Source organism: Lepidochelys olivacea, assembly GCF_965140295.1.
Source record: "Lepidochelys olivacea isolate rLepOli2 genome assembly, chromosome: 6".
In the NCBI taxonomy this organism is placed as follows: Eukaryota; Metazoa; Chordata; order Testudines; family Cheloniidae; genus Lepidochelys; species Lepidochelys olivacea.
In genome coordinates, this window is record NC_140416.1 from 93,702,526 (window position 1) to 93,719,039 (window position 16,514).

At 41.5% G+C, this 16,514-nt stretch overlaps 1 long non-coding RNA gene across 1 annotated transcript in view; it reads right to left on the reverse strand.

The window, feature by feature from the left end:
* Nucleotides 1-707: 707 nt before the first annotated feature.
* LOC311522199 overlaps nucleotides 708-16,514 on the reverse strand; it is a 43,511-nt gene continuing 27,704 nt past the window's right edge. Inside the window, exon 4 of the long non-coding RNA XR_014712076.1 lies at nucleotides 708-1,013. This is a non-coding gene — a long non-coding RNA (uncharacterized lncRNA). The remainder of the gene's footprint in view (nucleotides 1,014-16,514) is intronic.

The following is a 16,514-nucleotide window of genomic DNA, read 5'->3' on the forward strand; positions in this document are numbered from 1 at the left end:
AACCTGTAACCAATCATATTTAACCTTTCTCTATATGGATTTGTCATCACATGATTATATTTCTCCACCCCACATGTTGAGCTCGCCGCCCTCCTCTTGGCCTTTTCTAGAATGTTCCTAGGGTGGTGAGCCACAGCATGCTTCTTTATCCATAAGTACCCTCCAAATCACATTTTGTTTAAAATGAACACAAGCATACCCTTCAGTACCAGTGATAATATATAAACGAAAACGTAGCAAGATCAGCCTTTAACAGTCATCTGAGACTCGTCACTGTTTGTCCAATGTATGCTGGACTACAGGTTTCTGTGTATCCTCTCTCTGTTGTGGTTGAGAAGGCAGTATTAGAGCCAATGGAGACCCAATTTTAGGCCACATTTCTCAGTGAGTTATCTAAAAGAACTGCATGGAAAAATGGGAAAGACATTTGCTTCTAGTTCTGATAGCTTTTGGATTGAGCAACAGAAGCTACTTACCACACACACAAAAAAGCATAATATTCATTAAAAACCAACAAAACAGATGCCATTGTTTGTCCTTTGCTTTTGCTTTTGCTTTTTTTTTTTTTTTTTTGGGGGGGGGGGGGAGACAATGCAGCACTTTGGAGGTCAACTGAAAAAACTTCACCAAATAATATTTTTTTTTTAAAGAAAAAGATTCCAAATAGGTAACTAGTGACCACCCCACAGTTTAATTAGTGCCTGTACAGTAATTTGAAAACATAAAGCACTATGCAAGTGCTATACACTGTAGTTAATAACTAACTGCAGTGCTGCCATGTAGGTAATTCTGCTATTGTGATGTCTTTGTGTTCTACATGTTGCACTTTTCCATCTTTCCTAGTACCAAAGGGGTCCAAAGTTGGCATAAGCTTTCTCCCCACCTGGGAAACATCCCCAATGCAGAAGATCCCTTTGTTGAGGAGCAGATCTGGCAGTTGTGCACTGTCTCCACAGGAGCCCCATGTCCAGGGGGCATTCCAGGATAGGCCTGGGGCAGATCAGAAGCAGGGCCTGAGGAAGCAGAAGAGGCAGGATACGGAAGGGAATCAGAGGGGATGCAGGTGGAGTGTGCTTACACACTGAATGTGTGTCTTTGCAAAGCCCCATAGGAATGTCCTAGTCCATGCCAGGGACTGAAGCTCCTGAATTGGGGCTGCTCAAGCTGCCTCCCCTCTGTCCCTGCTCTGGCACTAATGTCACTGCACGCATGCATCTGGCTTACGGGAACTTTGCCACCTAAGACAGTCAGACCTTGCAACGCTAAGCAGACCAATGCTTAAACACCTTTAAAATTTGGGTCTTAGTCTCAAAGTAATGTTCCTAATCAATTTGTAAATGTTAAGTCTGAAAATCAGTTATGCTTCTGATTTGTGATCTTAACCATATCTTAAATCATTTTATCAAATGTGCATTTCACCCCTAAATTCAGCAATGTCCTGTTTTTACACTCCTTTATAAGTCAACCAGGATAATTACTGTTGTGATTTTACAATATTTATGCTCCGTTTTAAGGGTCTCATTAAAAGTAAATAGTAGAGGGAAAGGCAATTACCATTAAAAAACATCGGCATGAAAACCACAAATAAAAGGCCATTAAAATTGAAAATAAATAATTACCCCAATCTTTCATCTTGCCTCTTTGTCACTTACACATGTTGATACTGACTGATTCAATTTAGTTAGTGGGCTTTGGTAGTTTCACTTCTTCCATTGAAGGTTTAACCTCCTGTACGTCTAACAGAGAAAGAGGGATTGAAGGCTTTCAACTGATTTCTCCAAATTCTGCCAAAATCTTGAGTCTCTTTCCCTGAAATGGAAGCTCCATTTATTTTTCTTTGAGGTTTTATACTATCTGAGGACACCTACTGAAGTCCCAGAGATTACAAGCAGGTCTGCTTCTGAGAGGGAAAGGAATGTTAATATATATTTGACATTATAAATGGTGATATATCACATTCACCATCACCTGCCCCTCTCCTTTCGTAAACCACCCACCCCCAAATGATTCTCAAATGAACTTTGCTTTTCTGTAAATGCAGAGACTGTAGTATGAATCTGGCAAGTTAACTCTGCTTGTCTCCTTTCGTTCTAAATGCCAAAAGCCAACTGCTGCTCTCATTTATATCAGTGTAAACACAGAGTGAATAAAGTGAAGTCAATGGACAATAAGTGTAAAAGACACCAGGGTAAATGAAAGCAGAATTTGTCCCAAAGTAATATAACTTCTATTTATACTATAACTAAAAAAAGAGTACTCATTCCAGACTCTGGGCACTCCCATCCATCTCAAAATACACAAGGTATGTTTACATAAGCAGACTCCTACATTCCTATTCAGAAAAGCACTTATGCATGTGCTTCACTTTAGGCATGTGGATAGGACTTCTATGAGATTTAAGCACAGGCTTAAAATTAATCATGTGCTTAAGTACTGTGCTGAATAGGGATGGACTTAAGCAAGTGTTTAAATGCTGTCCTAAATTGAGGCCCTGTTCTCAAAACATAGCACCCCTGGAAGAAGAAAAGAGATAATAAAACATATTCCCTTACCTACCTCACAACAGAGTTCCCCACCAGGAAGGGAAGATGAGCACTGAAGCATGCTTTAAAGCTTAACGGACTAGGGTTAATTTGGACCAGATCACACTCTACAAAGCTGTACATAGGCATGTTTACATCAAATACTTTTTAGAGAGGAAGATTTGTTGGAAATTGTGATGAGAACTTTCAAAGAGTTTGGTAGTTTCGCTGCACTAAGCACCTCAAGGTTTGGGATGTTTGGCTAAAATAGACAAATCTCTCCATTTTGTGAAGTGCTCCATATTTGGAGCCTGATTGGGGTCCCATGGAAGTCAATGGAAAGGGTACTAATTCTCTCCTCACTGACATTAGTATAAATTAGGGATAATTCTAGTCAAATCAATGGAGCTACACCAGTGTAAAACTTAGCAAGAGGAGAATCAGGCTTATTTGATGAACGCTGGTCTAGATCACCTGATGTAAATCAGCATAGCTCCATTGAACTCAATGGGGCAATGGAGCCAGGATGACAGATAGTACTTGTGGATCTGGCCCTTGGTATCTTTTCCTTTGAAATAAAAATAATTAGATAAAACAAAATGCACACATACAGTGTACTTCTGCCAATAAGGAAATCAGAAAATAATAGCTATTGTTTTTAGAGATTTAGCTGTACATTTATATGGTTTACATGGCAAAAAAAGAAAAAAGGAAGAAAAATCTGTTATTAACATTAATCCTTTGCTAGACATTTAGGAGGTTGTTGCTACAATTTGGGGGCTTGATTCTGATCTAGCTTACATTGGTTTCACACTGGGGGAACTCCACTGACTGACTGGAGTTATGCCTCATTTATACCAATAGACCAGAGATCATATTTAGGTGCCTGATGATAAAAAGGTTGAGAGGTTTGCCTCTTGTGGCTTCAGAACTCAGCTGGCTCTCTTGAGTTAACAGTCTTTCTTGTGAGAGTTCTTCTATTACAGTTTATTCTTGGGCTTGACTTACAATTGCTAGCAGAACCTTTGAAGATATTTCAGCATCTCCACTTCCAGCCAGAATCAGGAAACACAAAGACGTGGGAAAATATAATTAAAAAATTGATTAAAAGTAGCATTCTTGAACTCCACCAAAGGTTCAATTTGGATGAGATTTGAATGTTGGGTTTCTATGCACTAAACCAAAATATATAATATAGAAATGTAGTGAGCTTCTTTGAAATCAATATGTGTTCAACTAATATATTTGTTTACAGAATAAATCTCTCATTCACAAAATAATGTTCCCATTTTCAGCACAGGAAACCCAGGCTGATAAAACAATCAGGGAAATTACTTCATTTTTTACCTCAGTGTCACTGAGATCAGAATTTGGTGCACATACTGGAAATATCTGTCTGGTGCCATTGTATGGAACAGAAGATCTGTAAAAAGAATATATTTTCTTTCCATCTATAATTATTTTTAATGATAGCAGATCCTTCTTAAATGACTGCTTAGTAAAGGGAACCATTTGCTCTGGACACTTGGATTTAAATTAATTTAACTGAGGACTCAAACTTGGAATTGAACAAGTGAAACTGAGTTTAGTGGATTTCTTCCTACTCCCCATTTGTCCACATTGCAAAACCACTTTGGGCTACACTGCAAAGTTAGCTTGGCTTAACTACATCACTGAGGGGTGTGAAAAATGTCATGCCCTGTGTGATGTAACAGAGCTCCCCAAAGCCCCAGATGCTGCTAGGTCAATCGAAGAACAGCTGCTGCCTCTCGGTGAGGTGGATTTATTATGGCAATGGAAGAACCCTTCTGTCACTGTAGTAAGTGTCCACACTAGAGTGCTACAATGCCGCTATAGCGTTTCTAGTGTAGACCTACACTTTGATGTAAATCAGCACCACTGGCAATTTCCACATAGAAGATTCTAATGATGAGAGCAGTAGGAAATGCTGCAGGTCTAGTGCAACATGCTGTGTGAGAGGCCAGGCCAGTGATGAAAGAAAATTGAGAGAAAAAAAAAGGTAGAATATAAAAACGAAACTTCCTGACAATGGGCTTTATTAGGTAGGGGAATAGTGTTCCAGGGAGTAAGACCATTAAAACAAGATTGGACCAAGAACCAAAATATACATTACAAAGAACAAACTATTGGCCAGCAGAGAGACGAGGTGATATTACAGTTCTTTTTATAGTTCTTTTTCACCTTTGCTTTATATGTTTCCATGATTCTTTGAGCAGCAGAGGATGTTACAGTCAGGGTTAAGATACATCAGCATAGCTGTGTGAGGCCAGAGGCCTGAAACAGGAAGGCATGCTTCAAGTCAGGATAGAATTGTACTGGTGTTATTGTGTGGTGACAGGAATGAAATTCAGCTATGAATTCTGTAGGTCAAGACTGAGATGCTTTGGTAGAGCTGTTTGGGGGATCAGGTCTAGAATAGGAGAAGGCGATTCTAGTCAATGAGGTGTTAGAATAGCACAGAGTGGGAAACTTGCACAACCGTGGCACACCTTCAGCCAGTGTTATGAGTCCTCAGTTTTCAGGAGCTTAAATACGCCTCTAAATTATATTTCATTCTTTATTTGTGTTGTATATGCACATTTACGGGGTTGATCTTGAGCCCATTGAAGTCAATGACAAAACTCTTACTGAGTTGCATGGTGCAGGATCAGGCAGACAAGTAAGCATAAGGGAAAAGTTTTAGATTTCAGATATGAAGTTTATGTTTACATACAGATAAGAATATATATTCACAGGTATATGGTGAAATGTTGCTCTGAAAAAGAATATACATGAGTACTTGGTGCAAAATGGCTAATGCACACGCATATGCACACATATTTTATGTACACAGTAACTGGTCCACAAGTAGTTGTCATAGAAGTTTTATATACACATAGATATGTGGACATTTTGTGCAGAAATGTTATACTCAGGTAAGTATGCAGGTGTGATTTATTCAACACATAAAAGAGAAATTAACAACAAAAGTTCTTTCTAGTTTTGCCTCATTGTCTCTTTTTGTGTGATTCATGATTCAGAAAAAAAAAACCCTTGACTGTCTAATCTAGGTTGCCAGCTATTCCTATCTCAAATGTCTAAAATTTAGTTCAGCTGCACGGTTACTGTAGGGTTGAGTCATAATGGGAGGATGCATTTTCTTGCTGCTGTTGTTAATATTCATAATAAATACCTTCTTTTGTTATTTTATAGATCTCCTAGAGTGTCTCCTAGAACATAATAGGTTGGGTGTTTATAAAAACATATGTTCAAAGGTTTTCTTTAAACCTGTATATCTGGCTGCGTAACCAAAATGTCTGGCTTTGTGTACAACCCCAGAAAATAGTGTGTGTGGTGACTACTATGGAAAAAGTGGTGGGAAACATTTTCTTTAGGGATATATTTGACAATTCAATTCAAATGTGTCTGTGCCTCTTTTCTGTCACTAACACGAAGAACGAATGTTCAAATATCAGCCAAAAGTGGTCTTTAAATTAGGCACCCAAAAGTAAAATTCACAGCTCAGTTTGTACTGTTAGGTAATAACAAAGTCATGCAGTAGTGTTTCTATCCTGCACCTGGATGTAACTACTGTGCAAACTGCAAATTCTAAATTTTAGAATCACATAGACAAACTCAAATTCACTTTAATTTAGTGACTTGTATAAATAATACAATACAACACAAACTGGGCTTTATCCAAAGCCAACTGGAGTAAATGGAACTCTTTCCATTTACCTTGACTGACTTTTGATCAGATCTATAGTTAATTGTGTAACAAACCTCAATTCAGACTAGGAATTAGTTGCTGAAATTATTCATGAATAATATCAAGGAATAATTAAATCTGGAGAGTTGTGCAATATATTCATGGACAATTAAAAAACAGAGTAAAAAAACAAAAATAAATAAATAAATTATTGACTACAGGTTATTTGCTCATCTGTATTGGACACCTATCTGCCCCTATCTTCTTAGGGAGAAGCTGGAGTCTGATTGAGTTCATTTTGTTGTTAATTGCTGTGGTGATCAATGTCCATAGGTATTGTTTCTTTGATGGTAAATGGATGCTGACAGGCACATTTTGAATGTTATTTATTCTGAAGTTATTTTCTGGAGCACTTTGCTCAAATTCTGCTTTCCATTTTCCTCTCCTGAGCTGGGACATTTCTACTGCAGCATTGTGTAAAGCTGCATTGTAAATGATAACTTGTTCTTTAGGTCTGCTTGCTCTTCTAAGACTTTGCAATTAGTTTTCAGATGTGGACATCGGTTTGCTGGATGGCTGCCCTGTTTATTCTGGTGTTAAAGTCACGATGGAATTGGAGATCTTTTTAAAAATCCATTCTTTAGAGATTCTATCATTGGGGAGGATGTCATGTTTGATTTTTGTTGTTGGGTTTTTTTTTGTTTTGTTTTGTTTTGTTTTTCCAGTAACTCTTTAAAGAGAAAAGAGTTGGTCTAGTACACTGTCACTGTTATAGAAAATTAGACCCCAATCCTGCAAATAACTCTAATCTACGCAGACCTTTGTACCTTTGTGGAGTCCCATTGAAGTCAACGGGGCTCAGTATACTCACTAACTTTTAGGGCTCGGGACGTAGGGTATACCTCCACTGCAATAAAAGACCCACATCATGACCGTGGCTGGCCTGGGTCAGCTGACTTGAGCTCACAGGCTCAGGCTGTGGGCCTATAAAATTACAATGTAGACATTTGGGCCTGGGCTGGATCCCGGGCTCTGAGACCCAGCCAGGGGGTTGAGTCTCACATCCTGGCTCCAATCAGAGCCCAAAGTCTAGACTGATATTTTTAACCCTGCAGCCTGAGCCCTGGGATCCCAAATCAACTGACCTGGGCTCTGAGACTCAGTGGCATGGGGTTTTTAATAGCTAGGTAGTCATGCCCTAAGTTTCTTCTCTAATATTTTAAGGTATTGTTAACAGCTCAGGGTATGAAATGTGTCTTGTTTTACAATGAATGAATTTTGCCCTGACTTTTTATCCCTTTTCAGGTGTTCTGAAACTTTTGTCCCATGGGTGTCAAAATAATGTAAATAGTAGCTATTCCTTCTTTCCTTCCCTGCAGGCTAAAACCTCACTGAAACTTTGAAATAAGCAAATCATGGCTATGTGTATCCAAATGCAGTACACTACAAGCACACAAGGAAGGAGGCTGAATTCTACTTTCCTTACCCACATAGCTAGTCCTATTGACCCTGGTAAGAACATTTGCAAGAGTAAGGTGAGCAAGAATTGGCCTAAGCTATTTAAGTATCACCTCCATGCGTCTCAAAGGGAAGCTGACTTCCCTTCATCCGTCTTCTACAGTAATGCTAAGTTGTATCAGTACAAGAGCAATGTATTATTTCATCACTCTATTTGCTGTAGTACCAGACAAACTGGGAATTTGTTATTTTAATGCATATTGTACAGTGTGTGGGCCCATCTTTGAAGTACTCAGTTCTGTCAACTCCTAGCAAGGTTGGCACCTTACAGGATTTAGACAATTGGCTTTAGTGTTAGTAGCAGTTGTTCAAGAGACTCTCAGCACCTCTTAAGAGGATTCATGATGTCTCCTGTGAAAATAGCCCCAGGAGAGGGATTAAGGAGATATTCTCATGGAGTTTCCCTGGGGAGTGCAATTTACTGTGCCTTCTCCCCATATAAAAAATGTAAGGATTGTGATCCAAAGCCAAGTGGATATTGGAGATCTGCAGGAAGCAAGACTCTCTTTGTTCAGGTCTTATGCCTTTGTGCTGACTCTGAGATGCCCTGTACTCCCTTCCTATTCCAGAGCAGTGCAGCTCCCCTGAAGCCAGTGTTAAAGAATCCTGAGCTGGTTACTTTCTCAAGCTGCATGAACTGTGCACTGAATTCCCCTAGACTTTAGAAGGCAGAGGATCCTTTTCCTCAGCCCCCTTCCTTATTGTGGATCCCCAGCCCCAGGTGTTTTGACCAGGGGGAGACGGTGCTACAGAGACAGGTGGCTTATTTCCCTTCACACAGGATGGGAGGAAATCAACAAGGCAAGGATCCTCCAGGCTGATACATTTGTAGAAATGATCGGGCTCAGGATTTGGCCTGAGTTATTTGAAGCCTACATGGAGAGAAAGTCAGTGTCTAACAAAAAGCATACAGAGCTCCGTCTTTTATGAGAACTGAATGCAAGTTAGTGGATTAGTTCAAAGATCAAGGGATGTAACAATTCAGATCCAAACACACTATCATTATCACAGTGCAGATAATCTGTGAAAGCGTCAAGAAAAACATCATCCTTTTGGTGACTGTGATTCAGTATTTAACTGACTTGGCTCCTTTGAGTTCCCCTTTTGTGTTTGTTTTGATGGTGTATTCAAGGCCTTGGAAAATCGCTTTCAATGCTGTGTTAAATTTACTGAGTAGTGTTTAAGGTTCCCACCCACGCCTTTGCTTTTTATTCATAGGAATCTCAGTTGGTTTTTGGACTTCATAAAGGTTTGAAGAGAGGGAAGAGGGAACAAAGGTAAGCAGCAGGATACGGACCCTGGACTTCAGGAAAGCAGACTTCGACTCCCTCAGGGAACGGATGGCCAGGATCCCCTGGGGGACTAACTTGAAGGGGAAAGGAGTCCAGGAGAGCTGGCTGTATTTCAAGGAATCCCTGTTGAGGTTACAGGGACAAACCATCCCGATGAGTCGAAAGAATAGTAAATATGGCAGGCGACCAACTTGGCTTAATGGTGAAATCCTAGCGGATCTTAAACATAAAAAAGAAGCTTACAAGAAGTGGAAGGTTGGACATATGACCAGGGAAGAGTATAAAAATATTGCTCGGGCATGTAGGAATGTTATCAGGAGGGCCAAATCGCACCTGGAGCTGCAGCTAGCCAGAGATGTCAAGAGTAACAAGAAGGGTTTCTTCAGGTATGTTGGCAACAAGAAGAAAGCCAAGGAATGTGTGGGCCCCTTACTGAATGAGGGAGGCAACCTAGTGACAGAGGATGTGGAAAAAGCTAATGTACTCAATGCTTTTTTTGCCTCTGTTTTCACTAACAAGGTCAGCTCCCAGACTGCTGCGCTGGGCATCACAAAATGCGGAAGAGATGGCCAGCCCTCTGTGGAGATAGAGGCGGTTAGGGACTATTTAGAAAAGCTGGACGTGCACAAGTCCATGGGGCCGGACGAGTTGCATCCGAGAGTGCTGAAGGAATTGGCGGCTGTGATTGCAGAGCCACTGGCCATTATCTTTGAAAACTCGTGGCGAACCGGGGAAGTCCCGGATGACTGGAAAAAGGCTAATGTAGTGCCAATCTTTAAAAAAGGGAAGAAGGAAGATCCTGGGAACTACAGGCCAGTCAGCCTCACCTCAGTCCCTGGAAAAATCATGGAGCAGGTCCTCAAAGAATCAATCCTGAAGCACTTGCATGAGAGGAAAGTGATCAGGAACAGCCAGCATGGATTCACCAAGGGAAGGTCATGCCTGACTAATCTAATCGCCTTTTATGATGAGATTACTGGTTCTGTGGATGAAGGGAAAGCAGTGGATGTATTGTTTCTTGACTTTAGCAAAGCTTTTGACACGGTCTCCCATAGTATTCTTGTCAGCAAGTTAAGGAAGTATGGGCTGGATGAATGCACTATAAGGTGGGTAGAAAGCTGGCTAAATTGTCGGGCTCAACGGGTAGTGATCAATGGCTCCATGTCTAGTTGGCAGCCGGTATCAAGTGGAGTGCCCCAGGGGTCGGTCCTGGGGCCGGTTTTATTCAATATCTTCATAAATGATCTGGAGGATGGTGTGGATTGCACTCTCAGCAAATTTGCGGATGATACTAAACTGGGAGGAGTGGTAGATACGCTGGAGGGGAGGGATAGGATACAGAAGGACCTAGACAAATTGGAGGATTGGGCCAAAAGGAATCTGATGAGGTTCAATAAGGATAAGTGCAGGGTCCTGCACTTAGGACGGAAGAACCCAATGCACAGCTACAGACTAGGGACCGAATGGCTAGGCAGCAGTTCTGCAGAAAAGGACCTAGGGGTGACAGTGGACGAGAAGCTGGATATGAGTCAGCAGTGTGCCCTTGTTGCCAAGAAGGCCAATGGCATTTTGGGATGTATAAGTAGGGGCATAGCGAGCAGATCGAGGGACGTGATCGTTCCCCTCTATTCGACATTGGTGAGGCCTCATCTGGAGTACTGTGTCCAGTTTTGGGCCCCACACTTCAAGAAGGATGTGGATAAATTGGAGAGAGTCCAGCGAAGGGCAACAAAAATGATTAGGGGACTGGAACACATGAGTTATGAGGAGAGGCTGAGGGAGCTGGGATTGTTTAGCCTGCAGAAGAGAAGAATGAGGGGGGATTTGATAGCTGCTTTCAACTACCTGAAAGGGGGTTCCAAAGAGGATGGCTCTAGACTGTTCTCAATGGTAGCAGATGACAGAACGAGGAGTAATGGTCTCAAGTTGCAGTGGGGGAGGTTTAGATTGGATATTAGGAAAAACTTTTTCACTAAGAGGGTGGTGAAACACTGGAATGCGTTACCTAGGGAGGTGGTAGAATCTCCTTCCTTAGAGGTTTTTAAGGTCAGGCTTGACAAAGCCCTGGCTGGGATGATTTAACTGGGAATTGGTCCTGCTTTGAGCAGGGGGTTGGACTAGATGACCTTCTGGGGTCCCTTCCAACCCTGATATTCTATGATTCTATGATTCTATGATTCTAAGAGGGTACTTTCCTAAGGAAAGTCCCTCCTTTCTCCCAATGGAATGGAGATGATGGAGAATTTATACCTCCAAAATGGCCAATCCTGTCTTCCCTGTCCCTGTCTGCAGCCTCACAAGACCCCACATGCAGGATAATGGGTGCAGTTCTGTGTAGGGGATAAGACAATGTTTGGGAAGCTCATTTCCATGAGGGAGCCCTAGACATCCTTATACAACTAAGTCTGGAGACAGGGTATGTTTTAAGCATGGGGAGAGAAATGGAAGCAGAGCAGTTGATCCACAGCCTACTGCAACTTACATTGTCCACCATCCACTGCATTGCTCACTGCACCTGAAGTACCAATGGGAGTTACTACAGCCTCATAGCTACAGTCATGGCTATGAGTGGCTTTGTCAGTTTTCTTTGCCCCCCCTAGGGACAATTCCTTTCAACAGACTCCATGGACACAGTTGCACCAAATCTGCTTCTGCCACTTTGACACTTAAGTATGAATATTTGTGAACAATTCACCATCAAGCCTGGGAATGTTTTACAGAGTCATTTTCATTCAGTTTAGTAAAGGGAAAATTATTTACGCTTAATGACAAAAGGTCACAGGTGATAAGTGCATTATAGTCCATCCTATTCAGGTTCTGATATGGCCCTAAGCACCATAGCAACTGAACTACTTCCAGAGGAATGTTAAGTGATGTGACTGACATCTGAGTAGTGTTTAACAAAGAGCTCCCTAGCATTTCTTCTACGAGTGTTATAGATAAAGCTGGGAATCCCTAGACAAAACACTCTCCCCACTTCTTCCATCCCTATAAAAAAACCCACTATCCTTGTAAGAGATCAGAGCGCTACAGCAATCAAGCCTGAAGGTCACAAATGTGTGGGTGACCATAGATAATTCTGAATCCACCAGGAGGGGACTTAGTCTTCTCATCAGATACAGATGGAAAAAGGATTTTTTTTTTTTTTTTGGTAATGGAAGAGCTGGCCTTAGCATTCTCTAGGATGAGCCTGTGAAACAATGTTTTTGCTGTCCCCTCAAACATAACTGTTTTTCATCTGTCACATTCCCACAGCCGTTCACAGGGGTCTGCCTGGATTTTGAGGAGGCTCAGCAAGATGAATCTTAAACATAACCAACTCATTTTTCATTGAAAGTGTATATGTGTATTGGGGTGGAGGAGACTTCAGGTTCCCCACAGCTTCCTGCTGTTGAAGTGAAGCCCAGCTGCTTGTTCCTTGCTTGGTTTACATTGGTTTATATTAACTCCCATTAGTTTACTTTTCCAAGGCTCTCCCTGCAAAGGAAAGGGCTAGACATTTACTCCCTCGTCCCTCCCCACAACTTTAAGTGAAAGCTGAGATTGTTTTTCCTGGGGCCCAAAGACTGGGTCTCTTAACTAGGGGCTCCCATAGAGCCCTCTGCAGCTCAAATCACCTCACTTCACCTTGTGGGGTGTGAAGTGTTTGTGAAGGTACGCACATGTGGATTGTGGGGATCATGTGTGGGAGTGACAGTTTTATATTTGGATGAAGACAATTCAAATTGAAAATTTCCCCAGTGTTTACATTCCATGAAGAAATGTCTGCTGGGCTTTAATGTAAACGTTAAGTGTTTAAACTGGATATATCTTAATTTCTTCTGATCACTTGGCTTAAGTGCTTAATGCAGGTTTGGCCATTCCTGGACCTTGAAGTGTCTCCTGGCTCTCAGATAAGTAATAAGAGAACTCATTTTGGAATTTGCAAGGCTTGCTCCAAATGAATAATATTTATGAAGGACTTCATACAAAGTGCCACAGATTATCCTTAATAGCATTTGGGTAGGGATTTATTTTGTTCTAGATTATGTAATCATCATATATTTGCTAATATGGCAAAAGATTATTAAAGCGTTCAGTCATGCAATCATTTTCGAGGCCTGGAAATACAGAACTGGAACTTGTTAGTGTATAGAATGGAGATGGTAATTTCCCCCTCAGTTATATAAATATGAGGTATTTGTTGCAACAGATAAAAATCCGTAGCTTTTTGCCACACTGAAAAACACATGAGAGAACTGTCTTCACTTCTGACCACCACATTACTGGAAAGATGGACAAACTGGAGGGAGTTCAACACAGAGCAGCAAAAATTATTATGGTGCTGGAGGGGCTGACTTATAAGGAAAGATTAAAAGAGTTAAATACGTGTAGATTGGCTAAGCACCAACTGACTAATGGAGGACATGATAACATTTTACAAATAATTCAAAGGTGTAAATGTAACACTGACAGACCCCGGTCGTCAGCAGGCAGGATTGAACCTGGGGTCTCTGGAGCTTAGTGCATGAGCTAAAAGCCATATGGCCCTTAGCTAAGGTTATAGAGCTCTCTCCCCCCAGTGCCACTAGATGGGAAAGAACAGCACACCTAGGCATTGTTTGGGTTACATAAAGACCAAGAAGGGGGAGAGAGATTATATACAGGATTTTACAAAGGTAGGCTTATTGGAGTAAGGGGATGAAATTAAGAAGAAGGAAATTTAGCCTGCATATCAGGAGAAACTTCCAGGCAGAGAGATACATTAGCTAGTAAGGAGCTAGATAGAATCTAGGATGGCAATGTTAATGGCAGTAATTAACCTTCTTGGGGCAGGCAAAGTGTTTTGTTATAAGGTCTCCGTATCTAAGGCCTTAGAGCTGAACATGGCTCCTGCACGCCCCATCAAGATTCCGAGTTCCAACCAAAGGGTGGCACTTATTGTTAGGATTATCCCTTCTTTTGCACACACTTCCTTCCCATGACTGTTGGGAGCACAGTCCTCTTCCTGGTCAGTAGCACTCTTAGCACTATCTGGAGACCTGATCAGAGGATGCCTTCAGATTTCTGGCTCTGCCTTTTTTCAAAAGATATAATGAATATTAAAAGGCTAATCGGGTTAGCAGCTACTCCTATATTCTTTTAACTTGCTGTGACAAATGATGTTTGGGTGTAGCCAGAGCTTAAATTAAACCATGATCCCTTTTAATTTTAACTATGATTTAGCCCAATTTGCCCTTAGATAGTACTTGTAATATGTCATAGCATGGGCTGTCAAATACATTTCCCTTTGAATGACTAATTGAAGCTCTTTAACCCATCACAGGGTGTTAGTAATATTTTATAATATTGTTTTTTGGTCTCTTCTTGCTCTTTCTTCTTTCTCCCTGCTGGCATTCCTGTAATGTGGGGAAATGGATATGGATCACCTCACCTATGAAACTGTAGGACCATCTGTTAGACTCTCAACCCATCTGTTCAACTGCTCAGCTCATTTGTCATATTCACTTAAGATAACACAGTCTTTCCTAAGGCAAGTATATAAATACCTAGAAAATAGGAGAATGTAAATAATTACACCACAGCTTTGCCAGTCATTGAGAAAGAAACACCAAGCAAATGGGGTAATCTCAATGGGGTTTTTAAGATCTCATTCATTTAATCTACTTGAATATGGATAGAGAGATCTTGATTGATTCTTCAAAGATAGCCTTCTTTTAACCAGTTTCTCAACGGACATCACTTGAAACATGAATCCCACCCAATTTATCTCGGAGTAACCTTAGGTAGATGTCTCACATATCTTAACTACATATCAACCTTCTAAACAAATTAGCCTACACTTCATGGGGAGGAAACATTCAGATAATCCGCTTTGGCCCTTTGTTACTCTGCAGCAGAATACTGGGCTCTGGTCTGGCTCCATTCATCGCATATCAAGTTGGCTGATGTAGAACTACACTCAACCATGCATATCATAACTGGGATGATTTGATACACAGCAGTACCATGGCTCCCCCTGTCAAGCATCATCATTCCTCCACACATTCTTGAGGAATCTACAGCCAGAATGGCTGAAAAAATCAGGACAAACCTGACCCTATCACCTCTACACACAGACTTTGACCACCCAAGTGTGTGCTTGTCTTTGAGGCACCCATTGTGAGGACACTTGACTTGCTCAGATTTCTCTGTACAGTTGATGTGGCATGAAGTATGGTTTGCAGCTGACATGAGAGACCAGTCTCTTATAACTGCGTTGATTTGCCATGCTGCTCATGGGTCCTTGTAAACAGATTTCAAATGGGCCATGGTCAATGTGCAGCCAGTCTTCACATCTGGGGTGAACAAAAGGATCCCACATGCACATGTAGCCAAAGACAGAGAATGGCATGCATCACTTATGACTGCCCTTTGACCAAATTTGATGGTGAAGGCTCTGTTCTTCATTGATGAGAGTGCTTCAAATTGGCTTGGCCAGCTCTGTGTCCAGTAAGGAAGGACATTCCTTTAGCTTTGATGATATACTATTTTGGAAGGTGGTAAACAATCAGACATTGTTTCTTGCTTTCTTTGTGCTAGGAAGTGTGCTAGGAAACGTGGGGGAGAGGATGGAAGCAGGGTGGGTCAAAAATCCCTTCTAGAGGGAAAAAATCATAAGAAGGTCCAAAGGTGCCTTACAGTTTCTTTTTATGTGGAAGGGGATATTCCCTAGCCCGTTTCCAATGGAGGAAGCTGAGGATGTGGCCTTCCAAGCCAATAGCTGTGCTGTAACCCAAAGGAAAGACTTGCAGGTCTTTTACGTCAAAGAAGGACTGTGTCATTTGCTGGCTTTGTACTCTCAGAGAACTTCTCCTCACTCCCATTGACCCAGGATCTCTGGCAGCCATTCTGCCAGGGCCTCCGTGCCAGCAGCCCTAATCACTTCCTGTCAAGAGGGCAGTTCAGTGTATAGAATGAGTACAACATAACTGACATTTTGCACTACCGTGCACTAGAAAATACCTGTGAACTTGAAGTAAGGTATGCCATAGAGAGTGACCCTTTGCTCTGGCTCTGACTGCTCTCTGGCTCAACCCATTAGACTTCTGTGACTTCAGAATCACAGAGTGCATCCCCGGTGCTGCAGGGAGTGTCAGATGATGTTGATAAGTTCAGTCCCTGTCCTTCCAATGATCATCTCTCCTTTGGCTTTCCATGCTCTTTTTGCCCCACAGAGGACAGGGAATGTTCTATTTCAGACAGTGAAGTTCCATTTGCAAACCTCATATATGTTATATAACCTCACTGAGCTTCAGTTTCTGCATCTACACAATGGGGTCCATAATCTTATGAAAATAAAAGTGTCTGAGAAAATCACTGTGGTATCTCAGGCACATGTCAGCAAAAGCTTCTTTTTACTGACAACCCCTGTAGCAAATCAGTGGAAGACCTTGGAATAGAACTTAGATTTACGGACTCCCAATCTCCTGCAGTAACCACCTGACAGTGCTG